Source organism: Schistocerca americana, chromosome X, assembly GCF_021461395.2.
Source record: "Schistocerca americana isolate TAMUIC-IGC-003095 chromosome X, iqSchAmer2.1, whole genome shotgun sequence".
Classification (NCBI taxonomy): Eukaryota; Metazoa; Arthropoda; class Insecta; order Orthoptera; family Acrididae; genus Schistocerca; species Schistocerca americana.
Genome location: NC_060130.1, coordinates 713,060,299 through 713,080,999, shown reverse-complemented (window position 1 = coordinate 713,080,999; position 20,701 = coordinate 713,060,299). Strand labels below are relative to the sequence as shown.

The 20,701-nt window shown below is 36.4% G+C and overlaps 1 protein-coding gene across 4 annotated transcripts in view; it reads left to right on the top strand.

Annotated features, from left to right (window-relative positions):
* The first annotated feature begins 881 nt into the window (after window positions 1-881).
* The window catches only part of LOC124554685 (rho GTPase-activating protein 190), a 278,320-nt gene continuing 258,500 nt past the window's right edge, over window positions 882-20,701 (top strand). For all 4 annotated transcript variants that reach the window (XM_047128306.1, XM_047128305.1, XM_047128304.1 and 1 more), the window contains exon 1: window positions 882-1,176. The gene's annotated coding sequence lies outside the window, so the exon portion shown is untranslated. The remainder of the gene's footprint in view (window positions 1,177-20,701) is intronic.

The following is a 20,701-nucleotide window of genomic DNA, read 5'->3' as shown; positions in this document are numbered from 1 at the left end:
TCACTATTCGCTTTCACGATCGCGCCGAACTCACAGTTCAACCTACCAGCCGCTTGTGGCGCTGTAGCAACAAAATAAAGGCGAAGTGTCGCGACTGTTATGTTAGACTGTGGTATATACTAGATGGAAGCGGAGTCTTTTTGCTGCTTCGGAGGGTTAGACCAGTTGGATCTTGATCCCTTCCCGACGTATCTTAACATTACTGCCGCATACGGCCTGGCCAACTACTGATTCAGTTCAATGTTCCAAGACAAGTAGCTCTTTTCCTCTTAATTTTATCTTGTACACCTAAACTGATTATGGAGGTTTCTGTTTGATGAAACTCAAATTAAAAATTGAAACTTCTCCATTTCTTTCCATTCAAAATGAAGCTAAGTGCGGAACGTGACACGATTGAAGACTACTTTAATGCGATTACACTATAATCGAATGAGAGGTAGTGTGAATCTTGAAAATTTCCCGGGATATTCAATACCTGATGCAGTGTCGGGCATACAGGTGGTCATCGTTTTCCACAACGCGTGATATTTCATCTAGGTACGTTCCACACATCTACAGGTGACCCTTCCTCAGGTGAGCAGTATCCGACAGATCACCTGAAGATGTCTGGTAGGTGGTCAGATGAAATATCGTGCGTGATAGAAAGCAACGACCAACTGCAATCTTGAAGTATAGTCGAGTGTTACACAGCGCTTTATTATAACATTTTGGCTCTCTAATGAATTAAGTCTTTTATGCTGCGCAGAACTATATGTAGAATTGTAGACGCTGGTGTATCACTTTGCTTGATGCTTCAAATTTCTAACATATCCTTGTTTCAAATCCCTTATGTTGGTAACCATCGGATGAACGCAGAATATTTCTTACCGGAGCTCGGAAAATCTAACATGGCGTCTGTTTGATTGTGTGTGTGTATAGTGGCAGCTGACGCGAGGAAAATAATGGGATCATTATTTTTTTATTTTCATCCTGATACTCAAAAATAAAGCTACTCAGTTTACGAAATGCGATATTTGAGTTGGGGGCGGACGTCCTGCTGTTGCATTTCAAGACAAAAATGACGAAAAAAAAGGGGGTTTAAATGCAGTTGTCATTTCATGTCAATTAACTCACATGCGATCAACAGAAGTAATGTGAATGTGCTAATGAATCTTCATTATGTGGATTCTTGAGAGGGTGAGTAGAATATTATAGCTTTTGAGCACTAAGTAGTAGTACACGATTCTTTTAAGAGTTTTGCGGTGTTTGAAGTCGGCCAACGTTGCTTGCATTTTCGTGGGCTGCATGGCTCATTTGTGAACTGGTGCATTATAGTTTGTAATTATAAACAGACTTTTTGTGTGCGTATATATGACATGAATCGTTTCATTGCCGTGCTTTTGTGTGCTAATTGACGTAAGATTCATCTTGTGGGAAGTATCCGGAAGGCGTATGATCTTTGATTAGTATGTTGTTTGTAAATATTGAGACCTCTCAAGAAGTAAGTAAAGAACGACATTTATTCTTCTATAAGGCGCTCTTCCCCTAGCTGCGTTGCTTGGAATCGAAGTGTGTGTGGTTTTCTGTACCTTCAATGATCTTGGCTGTGGCACGTCGTAGATACTATCAGTTTGACATTTCGAGTTATCCACAACGAGGCATTTTATGTTTTTCAGATATCTCTAGTAACTGACACATTAAATGAAAGTGGTAGTTCTAGACATAGTTTTATCGAGTCATGTAGTTGGATAAAGTTAGTCATCGATATTAATGACATTTGGGTTACTCACATAGCAGTGTGACGCCCTAACATTTGTATGTTTACTACCTGCATCTGATAAGCATTTTGTGTCAATGTCTAACTTAATCCCCATCCCCATGAATTGTTTAGCAACATTGACGGAAAAGTTAATCCAGTTTTTTACTGAAAGACAAGCTATTTCAGTGTTTGTTAATTTTGTCTCATGTGGTGAAGAAATGTGGCCTACATGATCGAAAGCTCTGATGGCACCCTTCACTGGTTATTAATCTTTTAACATGGAAACTAATAGAAAAAAAATACTTGCCAGAAGTGAAAGTCAGAATCTTGATCTGTAGAATTTTCTCCAAGGTTTAGACTCTTTTATGTTGCATAATGCTGACTGAATAAAATAATAATAAAAAACGAAAACACACACACACACACACACACACACACACACACACAAAACATTCTTGCTCTCCTGGCAGGATACTGTGCTTTGTTTTCAGTACCATTATAATTGTCATTCCAGTGCATGAGATATCATACAGGGCTTCAGACTCTGAACCTTAGGAGAATCCTCAGCTGTGAATATTGAGATAATAAGTGTTTGTTTTAAATAACTTATTGTTGATAGCTTTTGATCAACACAGCCTTACCTCTGAGATTGATGACAGTTAAATACCTGTTAACTGTTTTATACTGGTCACCTATTGTGATTTTTGTGCTTGCTTCCATGTAAGAGGTAACACTGAGACAGAAATTTCTATAAATTGATGAGGACTGTGTAAATGCATGCATATGTATCATTTATAAGAAAAGCGCATTTTCAGCAATCAGTACTTTTAAATTTACTAGATACCATCAGAAAAGTAAACAACTTTGTTGTGTTGACGACTGCAAGTTAACTAGTTTTGTCACTTTTTGCTTTTTAAACATATTGTTTATAATATGTGGCTGCTTCTGTTAACTTTTTTTGAGAAGGAAATGGGTAACTCTTATACCAATATCTTTCTTGTTCACACTGGTATGCACCAAGGGAACTGTATTATTTGTGGAATTGCTTCATGACTCTGAACACCAGAAGTCATTATTTTGTGGGGGGAGAGTTCTTACTCAGCAGTTTTTCTGTTGTGATAATCTATATATGTGAAAGTGTTGCTTATAGGCAAGTGTGTGCTTTTTATTATTTAAATCTCAAATTGAATGGGCTTGGTGTTTAAGATTATTACATTCATCAAATGCCTAATGAAACATCTGTGATGCTCAACACAGTGGATGTGATGTAGAAATGCATTTCTTTGTGGCAATTAAGTAACAATTTTAAACCTTCCTCCAGGTTATCCAATTAAAAAGTAGAGCAGTCAGCTGTTGTAGCAGTCTTTATTCTTCAGTTGAATTGTGAACAAACATGAGGTGTTGTAGCACAGTGTAAGTGAATATCCAAAGTGCCTGCTTAATTTTGTGTTAAAATTCAGAGATAGGTTACATATTTTTTTTTTAGCAGAAATATTTGCAAAATGAATAATAGTTATCATTACATATTTTCCTCGAGTCACTGAAGTTATAGTTTGTGTGTGTGATCATCTGTTCCTCTCTTCTTTTTACTAAACTGATGCATTAGTAATTTTTTAGTGTGTACATTTCAGAGGCAAAAATTGCTATATGGTAAAGATGGGCATTGCTGCAAGAATTCATGATCTTTTGCTAGGTCCAGCAGGTTATGAATATATCATAATTTAAACCCAAAATTTTCTTTGGTAGCTTCATTTTGGTGCTAAGGTTATGCCTCTTGTCTCAATTATCAGTTCATACTACACTAAAAAGGGTACATAATCTTTTGGAATATGATTTTACAGAAGAATCATGGTTAGCTGTGTAAATTAAGTAACTAATGAAAAGTTAAAAATTCAGTTGATGAGAAAAGAGCTGTAGGACACAAGTTGACTAGAAAAAGGAATAGCTTGATTAGACACACTCCTAGATACAAAGGAATCAGAATACGGTTACGAGGGCGTGTGTTGTCGGGGAGTGGCAAGACTAAAATACAGTAAACAGCTTTGTGAAAATCTATACTCTGCAAATCACTGTGAAGTGCTAGGCAGTGTGTACGTCCCATTGTACCAGTTATTAGGGTTTCTTCCCATTCTGTTCATGTATGGAGCACAGGAAGAATGATTATTCCATAGGCTCTGTGCTTGCTTTAATTTATCTAATGACCCCTATGTGAGCAATATGTAGAGGATTGTGGTATATTCCTAGGGTTGTCATTTAAAGCCAGTTCTTGAAATGTAGTAAGCTTTTGCAGGATAGTTTACATCTATCTTCAAGAGTTTGCCAGTTTAGTTTCTTCAGCATCTCAGTGACATTCTCCCTCAGGTCAGACAAACCTGTGATCATTCATGTTGCCCTTCTCTATATACATTCACTATCCCCCATTAGTACTGTCTGGTAGGGGTTAGTGATGTAAAATGCCTGGTCATTTATAAGTTGGGTCAAATACCCAAAGTTTAAAGATTAAATGATAACTGACACTTATAAAAAAAAAGATTTAAAATGATATTTTGTATTGGAAGAGGTGCTTTGCATCATTTCTTCAATACTGATGGGGTAATGAAGTTGAAAAAGCCATTTGAGAGTCAGGGAAGAGTTATTAGGGGAGTTCTTGGGCTAGTACATAAGAAAAATATAAAAAATCATGTTTAAAAGTAATTATTGAAGAAAATGTAGTTTATATTAAGTAGGTAGCCTGTAGGTAGTATTTTTACTTATACAATTCTACTGCTAAAATATCAGAGTAAAAAAACTTTATCCATAATGATTTTAATTGGGTATGAGTCGTGTGCCAATTCAGATTCCACGAGTCCAAGAGACATCAATTCTCTAGGAACAGACTAGTATTGGAATTGAACGATTCCAGCATCTTCAGCATCAATTCTTTATTATTAAATCTTTTTATGTTAGTTTTCTCATTTTATATTCACAGCAGTGCAGTCATTTGAAAGTAGATAAAGAAAGGAGCAGAATAGAAAACCATAGTCTGACTGAGTTATCGCTGCATGTGACAATAAAGCATGTTTTTTCGCTGAAAAAGTTTAACATATAAGGATACATTTATTATCAAGAAACACATACATTCAGTAATACTTTTGTTATCAATAATCATTCTTCAGTAATATTCATAGGTTTTACGCACTTTATAAAGTGTGTTACATTGCAAACCAATGCCCTGAGGACAATGTGTTTTTTTATACGAGGTTATCACTACAGACCTGTTCAACACTGTGTGTGTGTGGGGGGGGGGGGGGGGGCAATAGGACATTGTAAACGATAAACAACTGTAAATAATGTGCATCCTTCCTTGGTAAAGCAAGCAGCAATGCTAATGAAAAAACATACTTCTCTCTTCTTTCCTTTTGGTCTTAATAGTAAAGAAAAAGAGTGACAGTTGTATGTTTAAATGTAAATATTTACTAACTTCTAACATAGGGAGTATCAGCCCATCCCTTATTTTACTTTTTAAGTTATACATTCTAGCAGTAAAAACTTGAAAAAGTACTTTTTTATAAGCACCCAGATTATGGGCATTTAAGACAGTTTAGGGCAAATTTCCATTTGTAAATATCCTGCCCACTGGACATTTGCCGGGCCTACATCACTAGTAGGGGTCCCACACAGTTGAACAGTATTCTAGAATGGGTTGCATGAGTGATTTGTAATCAATCTTCTCTGGAGACTGATTGGACTTCCCCAGTTTTCTACTAACAAACCAAAGTGTAGTACCTACTTTAACCACAACTGTGCCTAAGTGATAATTCCATTTCATATCCCTACTAAGTGTTACATCCAGGTATGTGTGTGGCTGAGTCCAACTATAGACTCATTGATATCATAGTCATAAGATACTACGTTTTTTGTGAGTGGTGTGATTTTACACTTCTGAACTCGAGTTGCCAGTCCTTGCACCACTTTGAAATCCTATGAAGATGTGACTGAATAATTATGCAGCTTCTTTCAGGCAGTAATTTGTTATTGATAACTGCATCATTTGCAAAAAGTCTGAGCTTACTATTAATATTGTCCACAAGGTCATTAATATGTAACATGAACAGCAGGTGTCTAAGACACTTCCATGGGGTCACCCAAAGTTACTACTACATCTGCCAGTGATTCGACTCTCCATCCAAGATAATATGCTCTGTCCTCCCCCCCCCCCCCCCCTTAAAAAAAATCCACAGTCCAGTCACAAATTTACTTGATACCCCCATGTAATTGTTATTTTGACAGTAAGTATAGATGTGGTACTACGTCAAATGTTTTTTGGAAATCAAGAAATACTGCATCTGCCTTACTGCCAGGATCCGAAGCTTTCTGTATGTCTTATGAGAATAATGTGAGTTGGGTTTGACATGATCAGTATTTTCAGAATCTACACTGGTTTTCAAGGAGTAGGTCATTCTGTTCGAGATGTCTCATTGTGTTTGAACTCAGAATATGTTCCATGATTCTACAACAAATCATTGTCAAGGATATCGGACGGTAGTTTTCTGGATCACTTCTACTACCCTTGTTGTAAACGAGTGTGACCTGTGTTTTCTTCAAACTACTGAGTATTGTTTTTTTCTCCCAGGGATCTATGATAGATTATAGTTCAGATTGATGGAAGGTACAGTAACTAAGCAGAAAAGATGTGCACTAGACAGACAGTTGGGAAGAGCTGCGCACATGCATATTCGGACTGATGATTGCAGCAACAGATATCACATCACTGGATAAATGTGTGTGAAGTGAATTGGTATAGATGTAGAAATAAATGTGCTGATATGGATAACTATATTCAGATTCTGCAGAAAATCAAGTTGCCATGTTATGAGTTCAAGTAAATGATTTTGCTATTTGTGCAGTTAACATATCAGTATGTGGCATTTTTGTCGTCATGTGCCACATGAAATGAACCTGTTACACACAGATCCTTTCTTTAACACTTTGGTAAAGGTGCATACCATAGACTTTTCTACCAGTGGAAGCAGATTTTCTGTGATTTCTCCAAATCGCTGTAAGGAAATGATAGGTTTGTTCCTTATAAAAGGCCACTATGAATTTACGTGTCCAGTGCGAGCTTGTGCTCTCTTGGAATGTAAATCAGTGTCACTATGATGCTAGCCACAATCTTCTTTTCCAACTTTCTTGAACTTAGTGAAAAAAGTTGTTGTTTTTATTGTTCAGATTGAATTGTGAAGCTGCCAGGAAATGACAGTTGTTAGAATGAAAACACTCTTTTGTACATACCTTTTACAAATATCTTTGAACTGAAATCGATAGACTTCGGGATTCGAATTTGCTTGTATAGTATTTTCCCTCCTTTCTTGCTCAGAGTCGTTGCTAAATATATGAATTGCTGTGGAACATTACTTAACCAATGTTGTGAATCATGAATTGATTTTGTTAGTATTGACAGACGATCTTCAGTGTTTTTTACTTATATTGTTTTTTCCTTGTAAAACTGTTTTATAACTTTTATGGGTTTGATGAGATTAAATATACTTCTTGTTCCAAAGATCCATAGATAAAAGATCCTCAAGAATGTATAATATGTCATAAAACAAGATTACGTATTATTTATGAGGGAATTATTGTTCCTGCCATAGATTCTAAGTCAAATGGCTGTCATGGATGTGGAATAAGTCAAGAAAGTCTGAAACATATTTTTATTTATGAGGTAATAACAAAATACTGCTCAGACGTAACTCCAACATTCGTTGTTAATAATTTATTTGTCTTAGGATCATTTTTAGTGATAGAAAGATTTTTGTGGTCAATAGAAGGGATAACATGGTTGCTGACATGTGATCATACATACATAAATATGATTAATGAGAACAGAACGGGTCATAACCAACACATTATTATACTTAACTATTTGTGCAATTTGTTACTACCAGTTTTGTAAGATATGTGTACTTGTGAATGCTTGGAGGCAAGAATATGTTGATTGATTGTTTGTGACCTTAAAAAGATAGTGTTCTATTATACACATACAAACATTCAGAGTTAGTGAAATATACTTTCATTACTATTGAAGCTAAAAAATAAGTTAAAAAACAATGAGTAATACAACAAAATTAAGGAAATTCAAAAATTTTTTCTGAAACACCTCTTCGTCAAGATGCAAGAACCAGAATTTTGCAAAAAATAAAAAAATTCTTGGTTCTTGAGACAATCATAAATGGTTTAACAGCACAGATATTTTTTTCCAAGAAACTTTGGGTAGAAGAGTAAATGGAAACATCTCAGTAATAGTATACACACAGCTATAAATGAAAAGACAAGCTTGAAAACAAGACCTTCAAAATTAAGTATGCCTATTTTATTGAATTTATGTAAATAACAGGAACCCTGTTAAAACAGTATGGAAAAATGTGTGTGTTCTTGTGGCACTTACAGTCTGATTTCCACAGCAATCGACTGTTTGTGTATGAAGTGATTAAATAGTGGGGTAATTGAGAGAAAGTGTATGCATTTCTCTATCTCACAGACTTCATAGATACCAGAAAGGAGAAATTTATAATTCCAAATCTGAATTCTACAATATTCTGGAGACTGAGTAGCTGGCCTTTACCACCATTAGGAGGCGAAATTCCAGTACTGCTAACGAATACCTTTAAAAGTGAAAATAAAAAATAAAAAACTATTCCTAGGTGTTCACACTATTAATTCTCTGTGTTTCTTTTCCTGTCCATCCAGTTGCCATCTTCGACTGCCTTAAACAAAAAAAAAAAATTCATCAGCTGGTTCCGTGATGTATTTAACATCTTGCACTGTTTTATCAGTGGTGTGTTGATTATACATTGTTTTAGTCATATTATAATTGATTTTGAGGCCTACTTCAAATTTTCCCTGTTAAGCTCCTCTATTAGTTGTTGGTTTAGCAGGTACAAACAGTAGTGTAAAATGTAACATCTTTACATTCAGATACTGTTTTACTTGTTTAAATTTTGTAAAGATGTACTGTGAAACTAAAAATGCTTGTATGCTCGTAAATATTTTTACACATGCTGTATCTGAAGACTATGTGTCAGACACAAGGGTATCGTCAGGAGTACCCCAGGGAAGTGCGATAGGACTGCTATTGTTTTCTGTATACATAAATGATCTGGTGGACATGGTGAGCAGCTGTTTGCTGATGGTGCTGTGATGTACGAGATGGTATCAAAGCTGAATGATTATAGGATGATACAAGATGACTTGACAAAATTTCTGTTTGGTGTGATGAATGGTAGCTGTTAATGTAGAAAAATGTAATTTAATACAAATGAGTAGGAAAAACAAACCTGTAACACTCGGATACAGCATTAGTAGTGTCCTGCACGACACAATCATGTTGATAAAAATATCTGGGCATAAAGTTGCAAAGCAATATGAAATGGAATGAGCTTGTGAGGATTGTGATAGGGAAGGCGAAGGGTCAACTCCAGTTTATTGGGACAATTTTGGGAAAGTGTATTTCATCTGTGAAGGAGAGTGGGTATAAGACACTAGTGCAGTCTATTCTTGAGCACTGCTTGAGTGTTTGGGATCTGCACCAGGTCGGATCAAAGGAAGACATAGAAGCAGCTCAGAGACGGGCTGCTAGATTTGTTACCAGTAGGCTCGAACAACATGCAAGTATTACGGAGATGCTTCAGGAACTCACATGGGAATGCCTGGAGGGAAGGCAATGTTCTTTCTTAGGAACACTATTGAGAAAATTATAGACTCAGCATTTGAAGATGACTGCTGAACAGTCCTACTGCCGCCAGCACACGTTTCCCATAAGTGCCACAGAGATGACATATGAGAAATAAGGGCTTATGCGAAGGCAGATAGGCAATCATTTTTCCCTTGCTTTATTTGCAAGTGGAACAGAAAAAAAAGACTGATAATGGTACAGAGTACCCTCTGCTACACACCATATGATGGCGTGCAGAGTTTATTTGCAGATGTAGATAGAACCACTACTAGAAATGATAAGTAATTCTCTTTTTTGTCTTAGTTTTGTAAAAACTGTAACTATACAGTTTATCATATAGTGTACATTTAACGAAACCAGTGTTAACCTGTCTTAAACGATGGTGTAAAACTGATTTCAAGCACCCGAAGATCTGAAATGCATTGTGTATTAATGAAATCACAGTTAGTGACTGAAGGCAGTTTGTTTTCTTATCATTTTTGCAAACGTAATACCATCACGGCAACAACACTGTCAACAATGGAGAAAATTAATAAACTGTACAGTTTGAAAGGCCATCATATTTGCCATTGACTGTGGAAATTATTTATTTCGCTATTGTAGTTTCAGCCTTTGGGCTACTTTCAAGTGGTACGGCAAAAGATTTTGCTTCAACATGTGTCAGTCTTTAAGATTCTCCAACATATATACAAGTAATAGTCAAAAATAGGTCATTTTCGGTGTAAAAATGCAGTAACATCAGATGAGTGTGAAGCTCTGTACATTGTGAAATGATGTAAATTATACGAAATGTTATCACTGTTAACGCCATTCACATAAATTGTTACAAATCGATGTTCTTGCACAATCCGCACTTATCTGATTTTACTGTACTATACAAGTAGGAAGATTTTAAAGTTTGAAATGTGCTCAAGCAAAAATCTTTTTCAGTGCCACTTGAAAATGGCCCGAAGACTGAAACTGCAGTAGTGCAATAAAGAATTCCTAAGGTAAACGGTGAATATGATGTCCTCTAAAACATTCTAAAGGACTGTGAATCCCGGCCATGAGAAGTTAAACTGTATAGTGTTGTGAGTGGAATGGTGGTGGTTCACATATGTTCCATTCATTCTTGATATTGTCAATTTATGGATCTGAATCCATTCCATAGAGCTGCTTAGAATAGTGACTCCTCATTCAGTTCTGAATTGCCCACAGTCCTAATGAAGTCTAATGGAAGGTGTAGCATTGGAACGTACTATATTCTTTAACCTGTCAAACTGGTGTTGGACAACAACAAAATGTGTTCAGATGTTTATTATCCTTAATTTATACATGTACGTGTGCTACTTAGTTAAAGATACACAGATTTTAACACACTTAAAAATTGGTGATTCTTATTATATAATTTACATTCTAGTATATCTCATTACATATCTAAATCATTATATATGAATATGGTAAAAACACCATCTCATCCATTATGTAAATGAGTATTAATTACAGAATTTGCACACTTCTTTCCCATTTCACTGTGGCGCAGTGGTTAACACACTGGATTCGCATTCGGGAGGATGACGGTTCAATCCCGCGTCCAGCCATCCTGATTTAGGTTTTCCATGATTTCCCTAAATCGCTCCAGGCAAATGCCGGGATGGGTCCTTTGAAAGGGCATGGCCGACTTCCTTCCCCTTCCTTCCCTTTCCTTCCCTCATCCGATGAGACGGATGACCTCGTTGTCTGGTCTCCTTCCCCAAACAACCCAAACCCATTTCACTTTCTTGTATATCATCTACTTGCATGTTTGTGGCTATTATGTATCAATAACAGCTGTAAAAATGGTACGTCTGGCATGCAGCTGTATCTAGTACTGTGCAAATGTGCATATGTTCTTGGAGTAAGGGGCAGGACACAGAAACATCTAAAATGATATTTCTGGAAAGGAGGGACAACTTCATTGGCATACAAATCAGACATTACGTTAGACTGTGGTTGAGAACTGTTAGTTGATGAAATAGTTTAAAAAATGCTGGTGTTATTTTAAGGAAGGAGACAGGTAATAAAGTAACTGAGCCTATTATTCTATTCTAAACAACGAGTAATAGTTAGAAAATCAAATCCACGTTATGAAAAATACAACATTAACTCATCATTGAACATTATGTCAACTTTTTTCCCCACAGAGTTATTATCTTAATCTCTCTGGTACTGATGATACTGTTATCATAATATGCTATATTTACTTGACATTTTTGTGTTCTGTTTATTATTGCTACATATATAAAGACCGAGCACAAGTTCAGAAACATTGAGACAAGTAGATTTTGTAGTGTTCAGCACATAGAAGTGTGTGCTTGTGAATTAATACCGACAAACAATTTGATTTTAATTGTAAATATATTTAGATCCCCACTGGGAAATTTTTGAATATGTTATGAGGAATCTGTATTCCTTACTGTGTTATGTGTGAGACAGCAAGAAGCAGTCAATAGTTTGTGGTGACTTCAGTGTAGATTTTCTAAAACATTATGATAGGAAAAATGATCTGTAAATCCTATTTGGACCTTACAATTTGATCTCAGTAATTAACTTCCCAGCATAGGCGGATAAAGGCTGTACGACCCCAATTGGTAATATCTTCTTTGGTGAAACTCATGGTAAGAAAATAACTGTTTACCAAATAACAAATGCTCTCTCTGATGATGATGATGATGATGATGATGATGATGCACAGTTAGTTGGGATAAATAACATACTGCCTTACAGTATGGATACTCCACAGTGGAAATCTGTTAGGATAATTAATGACTTCGGCACAAATGTTTTTAAGTATAGTTTTCACAGGATGACCTGGGATGAAATTTATAATTAGCCATATGATAACATAAAATTTAATCTATTCCATGATAAAGTCATATCAGTATTTGAAAACAGCTTTCTGCATAAGCTAACCGGAAAAGACTTTATAAACAGCCGTGTAAAAAATCATGGTTCTTTACAAGTATTATAGTGTCTTGTGTAATGAAAAGGGAAATGTATCTGATGACGAGAACAAGTACAGAGCCTGCAGTCATTGCACATTAGAAAAGCTACTCAAAATTACTCAGAAAGGTTATTAAAAAATTAAGGAATGAGCACATAATGTCTGAAATAAGTAATTCTGACAACAGAATAATGGCTACATGGAATGTAATAAAACAAGATACAGGAAAACCAGCCACAAAACAAGATAACATCACTACTGAGCTGAATGGAAAGGCTATAAATCTAAATCTATATGGATACTCAGCAAATCACATTTAAGTGCCTGGCAGAGGGTTCATGAAACCATCTTAACAATTCTCTATTGTTCCAATCTCATACAGTGTGCAGAAAGAATGAACACCAATATCTTTCCGTATGAGCTCTGATTTCCCTTATTTTATCATGGTGATCGCTTCTCCCTATGTAGGTTGGTGTCAACAAAATATTTTCGCATTCGGAGGATAATGTTGTTGATTGGGATTTTGTGAGAAGGTCCACCACAACGAAAAACACCTTTATTTTAATAATGTCCACCCCAAACCCTGTATCATTTCACTGACACTCTCTCCCCATTTGATGAGCCGCAGGTAGAAAATGTATTTAATAATCGTATCTTAAATATATTAGAAAGCATAGGGGTAAACAGTTCAAGAGAAAAATTACAGCATGTGTTGAAAAAGTAACTCTCATAAAATTCAATCGTATGAATGTATCACAGACTTCTGAAATGAAGATAATTATACGTTCACTCAAAAATAAAAACTTGGATGGTTTTCATTGTGTTTCCAATAGAGTACTAAAGATCTGTTCCCATATAATAATCCTTGTCTTATTGGAAGAATGTAATCCATCGCTAACTCAAGGCATTTTACCAGAGAGAGACTAAATTATGCCATTGTCAAATCCCTATTTAAGGAAAGTGATAGGAGATATGTCAGGAACTACCACCCTGAAAGTAGAGTTAGAAAAGAAAAGTTTCGCCTTGACAACTTGTTCTATTCTGTAGAAGAATTTCTATTATTGTAATGTGTAAAAGGTAGTGGTAAGAATTACTAACTCACATCTGTATATTTTTTGTTGTGATGTAGCCATATTTACAAATGAATTTGCAATGTGAGTGTAAAATGACTCTTTTCACATCATTAAGATTTATTGTGCAAAATGGTTCATGGAACATGAAACTAACTAATTCACACTTCTGCAGACTGTAATGCCTGATTTTTGCTTATACACTGTATTTGACATTTATGTAATTGACAGTGTGAACTTCCTACCATTCTTGACCTTAAAGATAGTTTTAGCAATATAATTGCCATCGTCACACATTATAATATGATTTTTGCTGCAGTATGTGACTGCGGACTACTTCAGTTTCTTTTTATAGGAGCTGATAAATGGAGTATAAAAAATTTTTATTACTTGAAGTACATTAAAGATATTCCAAAATTCTTTTCCATCTTTACAGTGCGATACCCAGTGATTTTCTTATATGAGAATTAAGTTCAATGGTTTAAATGTCTATCCCTTCCCAGTTTAACTTTTTAAGTTCAGCACATCTGGGGAACTTTTGACTTCCCGTTTATTTTATAATTGAGTTAAACCTCATCTCATAATACAATGGCTCGTTATTAAGTGGTGGTATTTCAAATCTGCTGTATTTTCAGCATTATGGTGGATACTGAAACACATTTTCAGTATTGTGAGATAACATTTTTCAACTCTTTGGTGAAACATATGCAGCAATGAACAAACATTAAAATTGTGATCATCTCACCATTTTTCACTGCTAGTTGTCTTTGAAATATTGAAAGTGCAGGTAATAAATCAGTTCTATTTTGGAAATGATGCAAAAGATCTGGATTTTGAATTTTGCTAGTGCACAAATTGTATATCATTGAACAACTGTCTCTGTCATTTGAAGGTTTTTGTGTTACAGCATGATTTGAAATTGTAGGGATTTGTCTTGAGAATTAATTTTTACCTCATTTGGAGGGTATAAAACTTGTGATTTAGGGCAACCTGGAAAACTTTAATATGTCTATGGGACTACATGTTCTCTCTTTCTCTCTCTGAAAGCTGTAAAGTATATTTAAATGTATATATAACGTATATTGAAGTGGGAGTGATGAATTGCTGTTATTAGGTAACACCCAAATTTCTCTTGAAATGCTATTGATGAAAGTCATCACTATCTACTTAATTGGTGTGGCATCATTTGTTTCAACTCTTCCACAGAGTATGAAGGGTAGATGTATAATTTTAACTATCACCCAAAAAAATTACATCATTAATTTGTTTGCACCAGGCCTGCAGACATGTATATCCAAACAAACAAAAAATTAATTGTGTAACTTTTTTTTCTAGTTGATAATTCAAATTTTATGACTACCCCTCATAAACACCGTAAAGAACATTGAAGAGAAGCTGAAATTCTGTGCAGGATAAGAGCTCAAATCAACACTTGTTCCTTTCATGGGCAGTGCTATTCCAATAGGCCCATCTCAACACGCCTTAAAGTCAATCAAAATTTCAACCTGCCGCAAGTTCCTACCCACAAACTGGAACTAGTGTCTAGGGCGAGGTGTGAAATGTGTTATGTTGAATGGAAGCCATAAGTTTATTTTGCTTTTTCAGATATTGAGGAAATAATAAAAAGAAAGGAAAGGTCTGGCATTATTAGTGGCTGAATGAAGGGTTTAGCTATTGCATAGAGAAACTGCTTCTTGGTTGTGTGCCCTTGTCATCTTTCCTCATGAGTTGTGAGTATTTACAGTTCAAAATATACTGCTGACAATTTACAAATAAACAGTAGTGCTATATTTGTGTAGTGTTAGTAGGAGAAGCAAATGCTGTAATGGATGTATTACAGACACACAGTGTAATTAGGCACTACTGCAGGGGATCATGGGAGCATAAGCACACAACTGTCTCCTAGCACATAGGTGTTACCTTGAATAGAGGTGCAGGTGGGGTGGGGTGGGGGGGGGGGGGGGAACAAAGCCCACTCATCCTCACAGAACAGGTAGCACACTGGAGTCATTCACTGTCGTGTATTGCTGCAGTGTTCTGTATCGTTTCCTCTATAAGGTTGGCAACAGGAGGAAACAGTCCGTACTGGCCCAAAGTCCACCAACTTCCACCATTTCCTTTGCACCCAGAAAAGTTTCAAGTTATATCGTGCACATAGTGGGTCTTACGAAAACTGAAAGCAGTTGCCAGATTAATGCTCATTTATGGAATTTATACCATATACTGCCAAGCCTGAACACAAAAAGGGAGAAGATAATTTAGAATTTTAACATCTTGTCAACATCAAGATTATTGGTGCTGGACCATATTGTGTTGGGCAAGGAATTAATCCAGTGTGATTTGGGGAAACTGCAGAAAATCCGAATCAGCAGAACAGGGTGGGACTTTGAATCCCACTTTCCCATTTAACAGGACAGTGTTTTAAGTCTTGGACCCTGAGGTAACCTGCCTATAAAATGCTGTGCATGTGCATGATCCATCTCAGCTCTGGCATAGCCATTCTTAAGACTGGTGGATGTAGGACATAATCTGTCCACTGGTGTGCTGAGAGGGAACTTATAAAAAGTAGTTATGTTCAAAATAATGGTAAGTGACTATAGAACATCTTTCGGTGTGTGGAGAAATGTTTTATGGCAGACATGAACATGAGAGTACAGCCTGAATTCCCGAACTTAAGAAAAACTAGTTTAGTATGAGAGGTTATGTGAAAAAAATTGAGAGGTGCAAATTGTCTTATAACTTGACTTGTTATCTACCATAATGAAATTGCCTCAACTTTTATGGGGAAGATAATCATGCCAGTCTGTTGTTATTGCTTCCATTCAGGATTCATTTACTGTTGTCACTGAGGGTAGACATCAAGATTATGTAGATGTGATGACAGATCCATTAGCAGTGGGGCTTAAAATTGCATCTTATTTGTGGGAGGTGAATTTGTCATTTGTTGCAGTTCGTAACAATTAACAATGATTGCATACTTCAGCCTTTCAGAGGCAACACGATGGAAATTCGCATGTGAACTTTTTTTTTAATAGAGTAAGTCTGACAGAGAAATTCCACGAATAATGAAAGACAGTTATATTTATATGGATTCACAGAAAACGAGAGAAACTTTCTAGAATTATTTTAATGTTGACTTAATTTGCAGTTTAATGTAGAAATTGAAGCAGAGCTTTAGCCTCCACCTTATATGGTCTTTAGAATGCAAAAAGCTCTCTACAGACTTTCATTTCTACCAGTTTAATTTACACACTTCTGTGCTTTAAACTTTACATTTTGAGAGGACAGTTTACATTAACCTTTAAGTGTTCACCCAAAGTGTAATGCAGCTCTGTTGTGTGTTAGGTGCATGTTTCTGTATTTCACTAATATTTAAATATTTGTAAGTGTTGTTTATGGCAAACCAACTCACTTGAATACACCATTTGAATAGTGCTCAAGCAGAAACTTTAAAGCAGCAGAATATCTTAAAGTGCTCATGTGAGAAAATCAATAGTGCGGACAAACAGTATTATTTGTCCCAATTTAATTATGGGCATGTTATTTATGGCTCAGCTCAACCTTTTGATAGAACGATGGACACCATACACTGCAAGCACAATGAATTGCCAGTCTTATTTCTAGCAACTGTATAAAAGCTAATGTGCTGCCTCTTAACTCTCTGCAGCATACAATTGAGACCCACTTGTATGCTGCTTTTTATGTTAAATTTTAAATACATGTTGCTTCTTTACTGTCTCACACACACTGATTAAGAGAAGAAGATAGTCAAGTTGATCACATCACTTCCAAGTATTACTTCTTCAGAATTCCTCTACCAACGAAGTACGTGATTTTTGATGCCAACTTTTACCCAGACCTGAAGAAGGCCTTAAGAGAAATTTCTGCTGTAAGTTAATTTGCAGTATTTTTGGACTTACTTGTATGAAGAAAAAATAAATAAATAAGTCAAAGCAGTATTTTCCATCAGGATATAAAACTGCACAATAAGTTGCTCAAAGAATTGTCAGAAATAACTAAAACCAACTTATTTAAAAAGGCAAAAAGCAAATATTTAAGCAATATATACTAAACAATATAGAACTGCTTAAAACACACAAAGCAAGGATCGGTAAAAAACGTTATAGTTGTCAAAAATTAATAAACACACAACATTTTGGTCAGTCCTCAATTGCCTTACACAGTAATAATCTATGTTACTGCAAAATTGTATTCTCAAGATCGTAGATGAAAAGAGCTAACCTCCATTCGTTTTTCTGAGCTCAACATCTCGATTATGAAGGGTTTACGGCTCAGTTTTTCAGACAGTCAAATGTGAATCCACAAAGAATACAATGAAGAGATGGGGATATTATTGTGGTCCCAATGTCAGCTTAAATTATGTGTGTATAATGTGTGCAATGTGTACAGTGACTTGGGGTGAGATATGATCAAATCGTGTTATATTAGGATTTGAATTAGCTGGACTTATAAATAATTGCACACATCCATGTTTGTTAACTTTAAATTATATTTTATTGTTGTATTAAGCTTACATGTACAGTATCATCGTAAAATGTCGTTAAGTGAATAAACAACTAGCTAAGTAAGTTGGAAAAATGTGTAACAAGTTTTCTAGTACTGCACCATAAAAGCTTCAACAGTACTGATCTTTACTGTGTGCAGTCTCCTTACATACCATTTCATTATTGTTTTGGATAAAATATTACGAGAGAAGTTTGAGCACAGAAGAATTTATTAATATTTATACTGGCACATTAAACTGCAGTGAAGGTTTCAAGCTTACAGCAGTATACATTTTCAGTTATACAGATTGTACTTGTACAGAGTGGGGCAAATAAAAGTGGTGTAAAGAACCAAGTTTCAGGGTACAAAGAAACACAACAGAGGAAAGGAAATACAGTACTAACCTTACTATAGCATATCTTGAAAGTGACCACTACTCATATCTTGGCACTTTCGGGCCCTGGTCAGCAAGTCACTAAAGACAGATTGAAGCTGCACTACTGGAATTGTTGCAGTCTAATCTGAAATGTTCTGCTGCAGTTCTTGAAGGCTGTGAGGGTTGTTGCGATAGACGTTAGACTTGAGGGCTTCTCACACAAAGTAATCATACACTGACAGATCAGGTGATCTGGGTGGTCGGCCAGGGCCACGACCAGACCGACATATGCTAACAACTCTGCCAGACGTGAAGATTGTGTAAATGTGCTCCAAAGTTTGGCTGGCTGTATGGGCAGTTGCTCCATCCTGCCACAAATGATTTCAAAATGTTGGCATTGTAACCCGCAGAAGTCAGTGTCTGATGAAAGAAGATGGAACCAATAGACACTGCACACTAAATCCCAACCTTTTTGATCATGCAGTGATGTTTCTGGAAGTTACACAGATTCACCACTGCCCAGAATGTGTGATTGTGAGTTGACATAACCACTCTGGTGAAGCCAGGCTGCATCAGACATAAGGAACAGATTTGTGTAAGCTGTTCATTGTTAGCTTAGTGAACAGCCACTCAGAAAACTGGAGTCATTGAGGGGCATCTGCTGGTTGTAATGTATGAACAACGTACACCTGGTAGGGATGCACGTGCAGCTCTAGGTGGAGTATTCGTCTGCGTGATAGACGTGATGTGCTGGTCTCTTGCAACATAGATCGGGTTGATTTGATAAGACTCTGAAGCATTTTCTGGTGTGCGGGCACGTTTCAGAATATTTTTTGACTTGTTCAAAACAGAGCCTGTCTGATGCCATTTTCGGACTAAGCATTGCATGACACTCTTCACTGGCATTCTGACACCGTTAAACTTCTCAGCACACAACTGACCACACCATTTCCACGACTTTGTTGTCACGTATCTATCATGAAAGAAGGTTGTATACATGGAAGAACCCTGGAGATACTAAAAGGTTTCAGATAGATTCTATAATGGTTAGACAGAGAATTAGGAACCAGATTTTAAATTGTAAGACATTTCCAGGGGCAGATGTGGACTTTGACCACAATCTATTGGTTATGAACTGTAGATTAAAACTGAAGAAACTGCAAAAAGGTGGGAATTTAAGGAGATGGGACCTGGATAAACTGAAAGAACCAGAGGTTGTAGAGAGTTTCAGGGAGAGCATAAGGGAACAATTGACAGGAATGGGGAAAGAAAGACAGTAGAAGAAGAATGGGTAGCTTTGAGGAATGAAATAGTGAAGGAAGCAGAGGATCAAGTAGGTAAACAGACGAGGGCTAGTAGAAATCCTTGGGTAACAGAAGAGATGCTGAATTTAATTGATAAAAGGAGAAAATACAAAAATGCAGTAAGTGAAGCAGACAAAAAGGAATACAAACGTCTCAAAAATGAGATCGACAGGAAGTGCAAAATGGCTAAACAGGGATGGCTAGAGGACAAATGTAAGGATGTAGAGGGGTAAGATAGATACTGCCTACAGGAAAATTAAAGAGACCTTTGGAGAAAAGAGAACCACTTGCATGAATATCAAGAGCTCAGATGGAAACCCAGTTCTAAGCAAAGAAGGGAAAGCAGAAAGGTGGAAGGAGTATATAGAGGGTCAATACAGGGGCGATGTTCTTGAGGACAATATTATGGAAATGGAAGAGGATGTAGATGAAGATGAAATGGGAGATATGATACTGCGTGAAGAGTTTGAACGAGCACTGAAAGACCTAAGTCGAAACAAGGCCCCGGGAGTAGACAACATTCCATTAGAACTACTGACAGCCTTGGGAGAGCCATCCTGACAAAACTCTACCATCTAGTGAGCAAGATGTATGAGACAGGCGAAATACCCTCAGACTTCAAGAAGAATATAACTATTCCAATCCCAAAGAAAGCAGGTGCTGACAGATGTGATAATTACTGAACTATCAGTTTAATAAGTCACAGCTGCAAAATACTAACGCGAATTCTTTACAGACGAATGGAGAAACTGATAGAAGCCGACCTCGGGGAAGATCAGTTTGGATTCCGTAGAAATGTTGGAACACGTGAGGCAATACTGACCATATGACTTACCTTAGAAGAAAGATTAAGGAAAGGCAAACCTACGTTTCTAGCATTTGTGGACTTAGAGAAAGCTTTTGACAATGTTGACTGGAATACTGTCTTTCAAATTCTAAAGGTGGCAGGGGTAAAATACAGGGAGTGAAAGGCTATTTACAATTTTTACAGAAATCATATGGCAGTTATAAGAGTCGAGGGGTATGAAAGGGAA